This window comes from Larus michahellis, chromosome 3, assembly GCF_964199755.1.
Source record: "Larus michahellis chromosome 3, bLarMic1.1, whole genome shotgun sequence".
NCBI classification, from domain to species: Eukaryota; Metazoa; Chordata; class Aves; order Charadriiformes; family Laridae; genus Larus; species Larus michahellis.
In genome coordinates, this window is record NC_133898.1 from 96836069 (window position 1) to 96849504 (window position 13436).

Genomic DNA, 13436 nt, shown 5'->3' on the forward strand with positions numbered 1-13436 from the left:
TAAATCACTGAATATGGTGCTCATAGGAAGTCATGTTCAAAAATCAAGAAGATCTCTTCATGAGATTATGTACTTTTCTCCGCTTTTATAGGTGTGTATTGTTTTATCCTTATGTCAACCTGTGACTGAGGTAGCCAAATATAATATAAAACAGTGCACATGTAGCCAGTATTTCTAAGAAAATCTGAGACCCTCCATTGAGGTTTGGCGAAAGTGGAGCTCTGTGGAGCCTGCCAGGGGGATGACAGAGGGAAGAAAGATGGTGAAGAGATGAATACAGAAGAGAGACCAAGTTGCAAGCAGAAGACATATAAAGAAAAATACATTAAAAATGCAGTAGAAGGCAACATAGTGATAATGTGCAGTATAGCACAGGCACTGGGACTTCCCATAACTTGTTTGCACCAACAGATGATACGCTTTAGGGAAAAAACTACTTTTGCCTTGATTTTCTGTTTCCAGTAAGGGAATATTCAGCACTGTTCTTCATGAGTTAATTCTTCTTGTCATGCTTAAAAATGTGACCCTTATCTCTAGATAGAGTATTTCTGTCCTACAAACCCACACTTGGAGAAGTCAGGTGAGGGGGAGGCAGCAGAAATGGCAACAAGAGAGCAGAGAGTCAGCTGCCAACAGAACAAAAGCAACACACAGGTGAAAATCAGTCAGGGTTAATTAATGTCCCAGATGCAACTTGAGCAAAAGAGGCTGAGATACTGCCAAAAGACTAAGTTTCTCTCTCCTGGTAAGCTGAGAACAGCGGTGGCGCTCTCTGTTTGCAAAGCTTAAGGTCACTCCTCCACATAATTTTTCCACATGAACACCTAGCACATCAAAAGTGAGTAATTTAGAAAAACAAGGATGGAGACCAGAGCAGTGAAAGATGGCACTAGCAGGGTGCTCTGATAAAGCATGGATGCATGGAAGCAGGCAATGCTAAAAATGGCAGGTCCACAGGGGGCAGCAAGGAATCATCTAGACAGCCTGGGTTGATGGGCTGAGGCCAATGGTATGAGGTTCAACAAGGCCAACTGCCGGGTCCTGCACTTGGGTCACAACAACCCCATGCAGCGCTACAGGATTGGGGAACAGTGGCTGGAAAGCTGTCTGGCAGAAAAGGGACGCGGGGTGTTGGTCAACAGCCAGCTGAATATGAGCCAGCAGTGTGCCCAGGTGGCCAAGAAGGCCAACAGCATACTGGCCTGTGTCAGGAATAGTGTAGCCAGCAGGACTTAGGGGAGCAATCAACCCCCTGTACTTGACACTGGTGAGGCCCCACCTTGAATACTGTGTCCAGTTTTGGGCCCCTCACCACAAGAAAGACATTGAGGTGCTGGAGCGAGTCCAGAGAAGAAGCACGGAAGCTGGTGATGGGTCTGGAGCATGAGAAGCAGCTGAGGGAACTGGGGTTGTTTAGCCTGGAGAAAAGGAGGCTGAGGGGAGACCTTATCACCCTCTACAACTGCCTGAAAGGAGGTTGTAGCCAGGTGGGGATCGGTCTCTTCTCCCAAGTAACAGGGAACAGGACAAGAGGAAATGGCCTCAAGTCGCCAGGGGAGGTTTAGATTGGATATTAGGAGAAATTTCTTCACTGAAAGGGTTATCAAGCATTGGAACAGGCTGCCCAGGGAAGTGGTTGAGTCACCATCCCTGGAGGTATTTAAAAGACGGGTAGACGTGGTGCTTAGGGACATGGTTTAGTGGTGGGCTTGGCAGTGCGAGGGTAACGGTTGGACTCAAATGATCTTAAAGGTCTTTTCCAATCCAGATGATTCTATAATTCTATGATTTCATGATTCTGTGATTCTATGATTGTGCCATGTGGCTCTTCTCTGAGGTCCTGGACACCTCTGCCCCTGACTCTAGTGAAGTTTTGGTCAAAGGGCCACAGCCTGCTTCTATGACAGTGTTGGTGCTTATTCACAAAAAAATGATCAGAACATACTATGAAACAGTACCCTTGACCTGGTATAATTAGTTGCATAGACAGGTCCTTATCTAGCTGTATCACCTTTACTTAAGGGAGTTCCACCAATGCAGTCTTTGTTCGTTTTGGAGAGAAGAAACTAGTGATATAATTTCATGTTGTGCATTTCTGTATTAATCTATGATTTCCACTCAATTTTTTTCTATTTATTTATTAAATATCTGTCTCAGGTGTGTAATATTTGAGATACTGAGCTTTCACAGATATCAAAAGGATACACACAAGTGTTAGGTACAGTGAAGTGCAGAAAGTACAAAACAAGAAGGAAAAAAAAAAAAAAGGAAAGCAAAGCCAGAAATGCTTTTGTTAAACTTTTGAATCATGCTTCCATAAAAGGCAGCAGATCCTAATGTAGGGCAATTTTCATGCTGCAAAGAGAAAAAGAATTTTAAATCTAGGCAGCGTGACTTATTTAGAAAGATCTGGGGAGTAATAAAAAAGCCAGTGTGTGAATGTGTGTGTGTGTGCATGCAGTTTCTTTAACAGCTGCATGGTACAACCTGTTTTAAATAAGAACAAAGGTGAACAAAGCCAGTTGTCAGTGCAGCTCACCAAATGAAGTTTTTTAGTGTGCATGACGTATGCCATATAAAATGTATTGCCTGAGATATAACAGCACAGAGTCCAACTTAAAGTCTTTTTCTCAGGCTTTTCCTACCAAGTTGCGTTTCAAGAATTTATTGTATTGATCTTCATTATTGTTTTTTGCCCAAAAGGCCCAACAGATCAACTTGTTCACTGTATCTTCAGCAGCAAATTAAAATCAGCTTCTTACCTCCCTCAATATTCAAAGTTTTCATGTTCTATCAAGATGCCACTGAACTCATTAATATCTGTTATGCTCAGCGTAGGCAACTGGCTAAGTAGAAAGCGGAGGACAGGTCTGACTTACCAAATGAGTTTGACTTGCCAAAAGAAGGCAAAACCCCCCAAAAATAATGGAAGATTTTCACTGCTTTGGGGGTTTTATGAACAAAAAAAAAAACAACTGGCGAGCTACACAGTGTACTTTTTCATGTACTTAAGTAAACACAATTTCAGGAAAACTTGTGTTTTGCGTAAATAGAAATATTTGGGCTTTTCGTAACGCGTTAGAGAGCTTGGAGAGAGTCGCAAGTGCTGCCTTTGCTATAAATGTTACATATGTTTCTGCACTGAAGATAAAGAGCGGACAGAGAGCAGCGCAGTCTGCTCGAAAGGTTACAAAGCCCTGTTTACGGAGAATTTTATAATCAGGCAATCATTTGTTACAAGCCTCCAAGATCCACAAGAGGAATCAATCGCTGTGCAGAGTTTAGTGAATTTTTAAAGAGAGCAACAATATCAAAGAAATGTGTAGTCTATTAGCACATCATTAAATAGTTAAACCAATTCCATCTTTTGCTTCCCAGTTACTCTCCTCTATCGCAGACAACTGTGCCAGATGCATAGTACAATTTCTGACTTTCAGAGGTGAGCTGAAATTTGGGATTCCTGGCTATTCCCTCCCCAGCTTTTCTTTCTGGTGTTTTTCATATCTGGTCTCACAATGTTGCAAGTGCTGCATTGCTCAGGAATGCATTTCTTGGACTACTTCATCCCAATGAAAGCATAAACAAAAAGATTAATGAAATTCTGGGGAGCAAGTTAGATTTTCCCAGCCTTTGATGTGACTTAAAAGTGAAGGTACTCTTGAGAAACAACAACATAGAGGACCTTTATATTTTTGTATGTACACATAATTTGATTCCTATGCAGTAAAAGAGAAGTTGTAAAGGTTAAAGACCTGTTTGACCTTAGTTATGACATGCTACGTGATGTCCTGTATAGCTCTGGTACTGCTGTAGTGGTAGTTACCTGGAGTAGTTGTACTGGTGATGGAGAACACTTTAATTATGAAGTCTGGTGATGGTACAGACATATTTCAGCTAGTGCAGGGTATGTAGGCTCACCACTATCATGCTGCACTTTGTCTAAGAAGCCCTGCATCCAGTTGTCTGTTGGCTCACAACCAGACAACTTCAGTGACTCTACATCACCTTCCCCGGGTTTTCTCTCCTAAGTTGTAGTGTAAGCTGTAGGAGCTGGTGGTCTTGCGTAAGTCCCCTCTGGGGATCACTGGTGGTCACAGGTGACACAGTCACATGGTGACTACCATGAGGTAGTGTATATGGCGAATGTCACCTTGTCTTAGTGATCTGACCTAATTTAGATTTTTTTAACATGAGGTTGGTCAAGCCCTACAACAGGTAGCCCGGAGAGGTTGTGATGCCTCCATCCTTGGAGGTGTCTGGGACTTGGGTAGAGTAAGCCCTGTGCAACCTGCTCTAACTGGACCTGTAGGAGGCTGGACTAGACATCTTCAAGGTCCTTTCCAACCTCAACCATTCTGTTGTTTTATGATGCGGCACCCTCCAGAGGACACCGCGCATTTCCTTGTGACTCTGCTTGCACCAGGCCAAGAAGCAGTGGCTTAGACTGGGGCAGGCTCTGTGGCAACCTCTGGACATTCCCTTTAATGTGTTCCTTGCCAGGCAGGGACACTGTCAATGTCCTCAGTCACCCTCTGGCCTTCTCATGACACATTATTGTTCCATCTGCTGGCTTTTTGCTGCCAAATTTGTGATGAATAGAGGTAATGCCTTGAAGTCTGTGGTGTAGACAGGAGTCCGCTACATGGCTGCTGCGACTGTGAGTGGTCAGACTTCATGAAACGGGTGATCCCTTCTGTCCTGGACCCCCAGAGCCCTCCCCCTTCTTCACGTCACATCTGTAGAAAGCTGACTGCTATAGTCTCACTGCTGCTTTCCTAATAGAAATATTAGGTTCCCCTTGTTGTCCCTGAAATTTCTGCTCTGAGCTGAGACCATGAAAACACAGATGAGGGAAGATGTGTTGCTTGCTGTTCCAGCCTGGTCCAAGCACGGCATCACGGATCAGAGAAGAGCCAGAGCAGATATGAGGGGACATCTAGGAGGGTTGTGGATTTAGAAATGGAGTGCAGAGGCGAGGAGGACTCTGGGAGTGAACGGTGGGTGCAGCGGGACTGGGACGAGCTGTGCAATGAGTTCAGAGCCCAGAGCCGGCTGGGACAGGCTGTGTGACCAGATATCCTCCTGCAGAGCCAGCAGCGCCGGCGGGGCAGAGCCTCGCCCCCAGCTGCTGATCATACTCAAACCCATCTGTCAGCAGATAGTTTTGAAACTTGCTTTGCAAAGTGCTCTGTGCCCGTCTAGTATCAAACTGCCTCGAGGCTGACAACCTGCTATTGCTATCAATTATTTGGTTAACTCAGAGTATAGAGTTTTATGCAGGCAATCTGAAGGATCTAAACTCTTCTGACAATCTCCCTGAGTGCCCATGTAATGCCACGTCATTAAATTTCAGTGGTGGATATTTATTTTAGTGTTTGCTGTTATGCTAGCAATTTCCTTTTTTTAAAGAATATGTAGCTCTACCAGAACAGTTATTAGGATTGCAAAGGACGCGGTAAATAGATTAAGCAGAACGTTTGTCTGCTTGATGCATGTGAACATTTGTAATTGCATAATCAAACACAAGTTTTGTACAGAGACCTTTCCTCTGACACTGGAAAAATGGAAATGTATTGAGATGCATCAGCTTTGCACACAGAAGGCAACAATTTCTCTGTAGGACCCCAGCTTCATCTTTTGGAAAGTATTTAGTAAATGAGGTAGGGGAACATAAAAAGGGAGAGAATGATTAAGGCTGGTATATGTTTCCTTGGAAAATATGACTCTACCCCTGTTGAGTTTGTGTGACGGATTTCCTACACGGTGCAAGTCACATGAAGCTAATTTACATGGATAGGGAACATTTGTCACTTTAAGACTGATGCTTATTTTGGGGAGCTTGGCGGAGATCTGGGCTCTGACGTGCAGGAGTCTGGAGCATCCGCTCCTGGGCTGGAGGCAAAGGGGGCTGTAATCTGAGCACCCACAGTACTCACAGCACCCGCCCTGCAGTGCTCCAAAAACCACATCCTACATATCCCAGAGCAGGTGTCCAACCTAGACCCTAGTCCCGTTGTGCTTCTATTTCCCACCCAGCAATGAGCAATTCTGTTCTCAGCAGTCTGAAGAGCGTGTGGTAAATCCGGCCTTGAATAAAGAGCATAAAATCCATAAAAACCATTAAACACCCGCGTTTCAAATGAGCACTGCTCAGCCCACGTGCTGAATGGAGGAAGGGTCCTAAGGAAAAATAATGAAAGAACACAAAATTAGATAGTCTCTCAAAAATGTAAACACACACACGCTGGCCTATTTTTATGTATAATAATATTTAGCATGATACACTTTCAGTGGTTTTGTACATTACAGGCTTGTTAAAGAGGAAGGTGAATGGGAAGGGGAAGAGGGAAGAAAAGGAGGAGATGGGGAAAGGGAGGGGAAAGGAGAGAGTAGTTTCTAGTTCCCCTTGAGACTGAAGAGGTGACTGTGGGCAATCTACAGAATCATTAGGCAAATAGAAGGAATCCCCAAATTCTTGGCTGGAAACGAAGGAGCTGAATTAGGACTTCTTTAATTCAAGGAGCTAGCAGAATGGTGCTTTTCAGACCTCACGCAGACTCTCCCTCAGTTAGCCTTGCTACTATGCATGAATTTTCAAAACCAAATGTGCATGTATATTAAATCCACGGGGGATTTTCATCATGTATTCACGCCTTTATCAACTGATCTTAAGATCAGCCAGTGCTTACTAAGAGCAGTACCGCCGCTTCAAACACCGGCAAGACAAGAGAAAAGCAACAGGAACTTTTCTTGAGTCAGAGGAATGAACTGGCAGCTCGGACTGGGAAGCATCGCTTTTGTGCGTCCTCGTTCAGTTACGCGAAAGCAACTGGCAAGGGTTCCCTGCGATCAAATTATTATTTCTTAATCGTTAACCTATAAACTGCAAGCCCGGAGGGGGGCTGTCAATAATAAACTCCGGGAAAGGGGCGCTAAAAGGAAGGGCTGGCCGAAACGAGCCACCGACTCGCCTACAGCCTTTCCACCCCTCCTGCCCCGCCGAGGCGGCTCCACCCCTTCCCCCTGCCCCGGCGGGGGGCGCACAATGCTGCCACCCGGCCCCGGGCCCCCCCGCCACCGCCCCGGTCTCCCCCCGTCGCCCCGGTCCCCCCGGATCCGTCCCCCACCCCTGCTCCGCCGCCCCGGCCCCCGCCCGGCGGCGGGTCGCAGCCGTCACCTTGCATTGCGCGGGGGCCATGGCAGCGAGGTGAGGGCGCCGTCCCTCCGGCGGAGGGGCTGAGCCGGCGCGGGGCGAGTCGTGCTGCAAAATTTTCCTTTTTTATTACTTTTTTGGTAGCTTGTCTAATTATAAGGTAAGATTTTATTTATTTATTTATGTATTTTTATTAATTTGAGCAGTGCTAATTGTTGTTGTACATGCGCACCTCACTGGTTAACTGAGCCCACTGGGCGCCGGCGGGAGGCTGGAGCGGGGTCCGCGTCCGGGGCGGGGGGGACCCGGGATGCTCGGTGTGCGCCCGGGGCAGCCCCGCTCCCGCCGTCGCGGCTCCGGCTCCAGCCGGGCTGGATGGGGCGGAACTGCGCTGATGCTGATGTTTGGCTGGAGCCGGGGAAGGTGCACCTGGTGGGGTCGTGCTGTGGGAGTGTTCCTCGCCCGGACAGCGAGCGCACCGAGGGGTCAGGGGAGGATAACCGCAGCTCGGAGACAGGTTTGGCAAATTTCATCCCTCAGCTGAGCGCTGCTGCCGCTTCCTTTTCTCACAGATGCTGTTTGCGTGCTTTCTACTCCCCCTCCCTCCCCCCCTTCCCCCCTGTGATCTGCGAAATTAATGTGGATATCTTAATTGGGGGGCTGGAAAAAAACGCCTGTCCGGTTGTAATACTGTTTCATAGCCTAAACGGGTTTTGGCCGTGTTTTGTTCTTTAAGGTCTTTGGTGCTTTTCTTATGTGAACAAGGTGCTGGAAAGGTGGTGGGACACTGAATCTAGTAAGTGTTCTTACTCCAAAATACTGCTTTTAGTCACTCTTCAGTTGAAGTAGACAGTTTCAACACAAATGAACTATTTCAGAAAACTTGATTTTAACTTTTACAAAATCAATGTTAAAAACAAAAGGGGGAGGAAAAGCTGTTGTAGAAGATAAACAATGTGTCCTCCTAAGTAAAGAAAATATTTTAATTCTTTCAGTATAACTTGGGAACTGTTATGTAGTTTTGAAGTAGCAAGAATATTAATTTTACTCTTGATATAATTCGATACAATCACTTCTCAAAAGTTAATTCACCAGCGAAGAATATGCAGTTTTTTACACTTCAACTTTGTATAGTAGGTAGCCACAAAAATTTGTCTGTAGAGTTACTAGAACTGATAACTATTTTTTTTTGAAGTTTTTATTTGTTTTCAGAGTTGACCCTGTGATAAACTGAACAGCAACTCAGGGAGTTCTGTAGCAAGGTCATTCAAACATTTGTCTCTGTTCTTGCCTTTAAACTTTAATGGATAGAAAGGAGAAAGTAACACAGATGTGCTTTATTATTTTTCTTGCCATGGGATCTGATCTCATTTACATCTTTCTTCTCTCAGTTGAGATGGATATGAGGGGAGGACCAAAGTTGATGATTTGAAAGTGTTACCTAATTTTGAATTGCCCAACTTGAGTGTTAGGCCTGATTGTTTTGCATCCTGGAGAGCCTGACCACCTTTTGGCTCTCTTTGGTTTTAGCTGAAATTTTAAGTGCTCAGAATCAGTGAGATTCAGCCTCTGGGTATCTCAGCCTGGCCCCAAACATGGAAGGACTCAGAAATTGTCCTGACATGTGGAGGATTTCTCAGTGCCTGTAGAAATAATCTTCAAAATCAGCTGTAGTACATTAAACAGGGAAAAAAAAATGAAGAGGGAACTCCTTTATTAAGTTAAACCACCTCTTGCTGGTTTTCATTGTCCCAGGATTCCAGTGAGCAGCCTCTCACATCACTTAATGGGCACCAGCTTTCTAGCTACTGCTAGGAAGTTGTCCAGTCTCTCTAACTCTGCATATGCAGTAGTAAACTCTTTAGGGTTGAAGTGGAAAGTCGAGCTTGCGAAGGCGTTTGCTTTCCCAGTGCTTCCTTGGGATTGCTGTGTGAGTGGCCGAAATGCTGCTGGTCCCTTGAGAAGGAAGCAGCCTTCATCAGCCATCAGTCAGCTCATCCTTAGTGTGACCAAATCCTTGTTAACGTGCTTCTCTTAACCCCCACTTACTGGCTGTCCACAAAACAGGATAGAAGTCATTATATCCCATCACAACAAACTTTTTTGAATTTAAATGGCAAAATAAGGTACTACAGGAGCAGTACGTCTGAGATGGCTTTGTGCTAGAGCAGCAATGAGGATCTCTGTGGACCTCCAGGCTGTGTACGAACTCAGTTAAAAGGTCCTCCAGAGACCTTACCTGCTTCTGTCCTTCCCATCTTCTTCCTTCTACCTGCTGTTCCTCCTGCTGCCCCTGTCTTGATAGCAGGAGAAATAGCTCTCCACCTCTTGGCAGATTGCTCTTCACGTTAGCCTCTCCTGCAAGTGCTTCATTAAACTCTGGGAGACAACTTGGGAAGCTTGGCTTAGTCTATTTGCAACGCAGGGAGCTAAACCAGGCCAACACAGCTGAAATGCGGTGCCAAAATGTTCACACAAACCGCAGGGGCAGCTCATGTCCTTTCATGTCATCCTCTGGCTTGCCCTGCCTTACCAGGGTTTCCTCACGTAAGCGAGTGCCCATTTCTGCGCTAGAGATGGAAAAAGTCGCACGAGCATTTGTGATGTTTTCTTATCTTGATGGAAGTACAAATGGAAAGGGCAATGCAAACACTGATGTAATTTTCAATAAACGTTTTGTGAGCTTTTCACTTTTGCATGCTCTGTTTAAAACATTCTGAAGTGAATGCTTTTTTGAAGGGAGAGGTGGGTTCTTAGAAATTACTGAGCATCTTTCCTGTGATAAATGAAAATTCTTCGTATTTTCTTAAAATACTGTAAGCTACTTTGGAGAATGGCTTCTTGTATCAGCTGTCAGTGCTGAGTGGGGTTTTTATAGTTCCCAGTTTGCTGCATTTATTGTATTTCAAATGTAGTCATGAAGTTTATGATCCTTCAGAAGGCAAGAAAATGTCTACTGACCACTATTTGTAATTTCTCTTGCAAATGTAGACAAGAACTAATGCTTGATTTTAGCTAAGATCTTGCTGCTGCTACTGCTTTTACCATAAATAAATCCCATCTGAAACCCAGTAATGCCCATTGGAGCTCTGCAATGGGCTATGGTGTGAAACTATTGCAATGTCTTTCAAAAACACGAAATCGCTGTTCTCCAGCTGCAAGTTATAACTTATGTTGAAGTCTTGCTCTGGTCTGAGAAGACGCTCTGAGAATGGTACTGTGGGGTTCCTCCTTTGCATCTCAGTCAGTGCTGGACTTGACATACACAGAAATAAAACAGGAAAAACTATGTGGTTAAGCAAAGTCTGTAGCTTTGAGTCAATGAATTGATCACAGCCTTAAAGAGAATGTGAAACCACCCTGATGACTAACCAGCAGACTCCAGCAAGAAGCCCTTCAACCACTCTGTGTTTCTCATTGGAAGGAGGAGATACAGCCATCCATGTCCTCTGTCACCTTCAGGGCAGACTCAGGGACTTGCTTGCAGCCGACCAAAGCCCTGCCTCCATTGGACATCTCTTCCCAATGTATCCAATGTGCTGTTTTACAAACTGTGTCTACGCCATAACCCAGAACCGTCTCTTACACATATGGTGACACAATAACTGGACTTTCTGGCAGCTGGCATGTAGCTGGGGCGGGGGGAGAAGGTATGATATTGGCCAGGTTTGCTTTAAGGAAAAATTGCCATCCAAACCTGAAGAAGACATTAGCCCCAGCCTGAGCAAGGCAGTCAGGACTGGTAAGACAAAGCATAGGAATATAACTATAATAAAAGAAGTGAAGCCACATCTCTGGAGGGATAGGGTTCAGCATCTATCAGCATCTCGTTGCACTTCTGATGGTCAATCTGAAGCTTGGAGGGCAGAAAGGGAAGCAGAAACACCTTAGGCAATGAAATGCTTCAGTACCAAACCCAAAGGAAGGAGGACAGGGTGGGCCTGGTTATTGCCCATCAGCTCTTACCTTCCTCCTCACTGACTGCTTCCAGCACACCATTCATGAAGGAGATTAAAACTAAGTCACTAGTTGCTCTTCCTCTACTCCGGGGTCTCCCCACTCGGTGAGCTGAGATTGGTTGTTGAAAGTCTTCACGCTCCTAAGTCCCCAGCATGGCTGCCCACAGACCTCCATCCTGCTGCCCCAGCACTGGCCGCGCAGCTGTGACCAGCAAACGCTGCAGTCTGTGGAGGGATTCAGGAGACGCAGCTCCCCGATGCAGCAGGGACCACGTGAGGTTGCATCAGTAGCTTTTGTAGTCCAGTGTCCTGCCCTGCGCCATTAGGGTCAGAGGCGTTTCCGTTTCCTTTGTGATACAAAATGTGGTACAAGGGAAGAGCATTGTCCTGGCGTGTTTGTTTTTAACTGAGGCAGTTAACAGTTTGCGTGGGCTCATACCTAAGGGATTGCTATTTTATTTATCCAACATACTGCAAGGGGGAGTCTGATCATCTTGAATGCAGGACAGCTGAAGGCACCTGTTCTTCAAATACTGTGGGGAGGACAGATAGCGAGGAGCAGAGACCACCTGGACCCTCATGGCAGCGGAAGACCATGTATTCAGGGAACAACTTGGGCGGCATGTTTTGACATGATGCGTGTGGTAACCCGTGGGGAGAAGAGATGCTGCACAGACCTCTGCAGTGCTGCCCGCAGAGGAGCAGGCACTGTGGTGCCCCTCTCCTCAGGGAAGTGGAGCAAATCTGCCTCCATCCCTGCTGTGCCGAGCCCCTGAGACTCTTACTGATGAATGCAGGTTTTCCAATGGTATCCAAATATTTCTCCCCATCTCTAAAAAACCAAACAACACAGCAAATAGGGGGACTAGATTGGGGGTACCAAATTGTTGGCTTGTCAGTGTTTTGGCTGTATCTAGCCCCGCATTTCATTAATAAAGGTTTTGTTTTGTTTTTCTTTTCTTTTTTGTTTATTTTGACCCTGAACGGAGGTGCTTTCAAACTCTTGATAATCCAGAGTGCAGTTGCTCTGGATAACACATTGAAGGCACATGTGCTGTGAGTGTGAGGTGCTTTCAGTATTACATCGGAGCCCATGCAGGTCTTCATTACTTAGCAAACATTAGCAGCAGCAGTCAGGTGAGAAGCCTGTTGTGAGGGTCAAGAGGGGACAACGTTAGCTTGCAGTCCTGCAGAAATTCCAGTTTAACCGCTAAGGTATGAGAGTTGTACAAGGATGGAAAAGCAAGAGCAAGCTTAAACTCAGCTTTATTTTAGTGTTTAGAAGTAACACTGAAAAGACGTAGATTTTGTTTATTACTTTGGCATCTGCACAGACTTGGATGCTGCTTCGCCATCCATCCCTCACGGAACCAGATTTTAGAAGCAGTTTCCCTGGACATGGAAACCAGAAGTATTGTCAAGTATCTTCTGTGAAAGTTCACTTGTCAAATCTTGGGCAGTCTAGTTTCACTGTGTAAAAGCTGAGGCAGGATAAAACGCTGCACGGTGCTTCCTACCTTGTTCAGCACGGACATGTTAGCAAATTCACCTCCGTGTATTGGCACAGTTACAGTGCTTTATTTTTGCTTTTCCCAGAGGTGCCAGGCCAGTTATTGCCCAGTGCTGACTCTCCTGCGAGGTACAGCAAGGTAGTGACAGCACTACTCCCGTTGTTCAGTCTCATCCCTGGCATTTCTTTGTCTTAGTTTAACAGACACTTGGGGTTTTTTTCAGTGGCTTTCTCAGGAGTGTTCCCCAGTAGACTCTCAGGTAATCGTGAGGCCAGTGAATTGTTTTGAACTCTGTTTAGCAGCCTGGTTGGTGTCTACCACCTGTAGCAACTGCTGTGTGAAAACCATGTGTGTCCTTTATGAACAGCCTAGGAATTCAAAATCACTGGCAGTTTGCTGAGCGGCTCTAGATAGGCTTTCAAGTGGCAAGATTGTTAAAAGGAAAACAAAATGCTGTCTCGGGTTTTTTTTTTTTTTTAATTTATAGGGGTCACCTTAAAATTTTCCTGTGGGACAAGGGAGGCTGGAAACGTTCTCTGATTTGAAGATCTCATATTCTCGTATATATGTTCATGACTTTGAGAGATGGGTCATTTAGAGCACCACCGGGTTAGGGCACACTGTTCTGTCATAGCAAATAATATTTTGTGAAAGGATGCATACTATTTCTTTAAAAATGTAGCCTGGGGGAGATGAGGGAGAGTTCTTGGCAGAAACTTTTGCATGAAGCGGTGTGATAGAGCAGCCAGGGAATACATTGCATGCTAATAAAGTTCCTTCTTCAGTGTGAAAAGTGCATGCTTTGTGAGTGGC

General features: G+C 45.4%; 1 protein-coding gene across 6 annotated transcripts in view; it reads left to right on the forward strand.

Annotated features, from left to right (window-relative positions):
• The window catches only part of FILIP1 (filamin A interacting protein 1), a 110949-nt gene that overhangs the window by 76948 nt on the left and 20565 nt on the right, over positions 1-13436 (forward strand). The window contains exon 1 of one of the 6 annotated variants that reach the window (XM_074581354.1): positions 7006-7313. The exons of the other annotated variants lie outside the window; for them this stretch is intronic. The gene's annotated coding sequence lies outside the window, so the exon portion shown is untranslated. Of the gene's footprint in view, positions 1-7005; positions 7314-13436 lie in introns of those variants that run through there. 6 annotated transcript variants of the gene reach the window in all.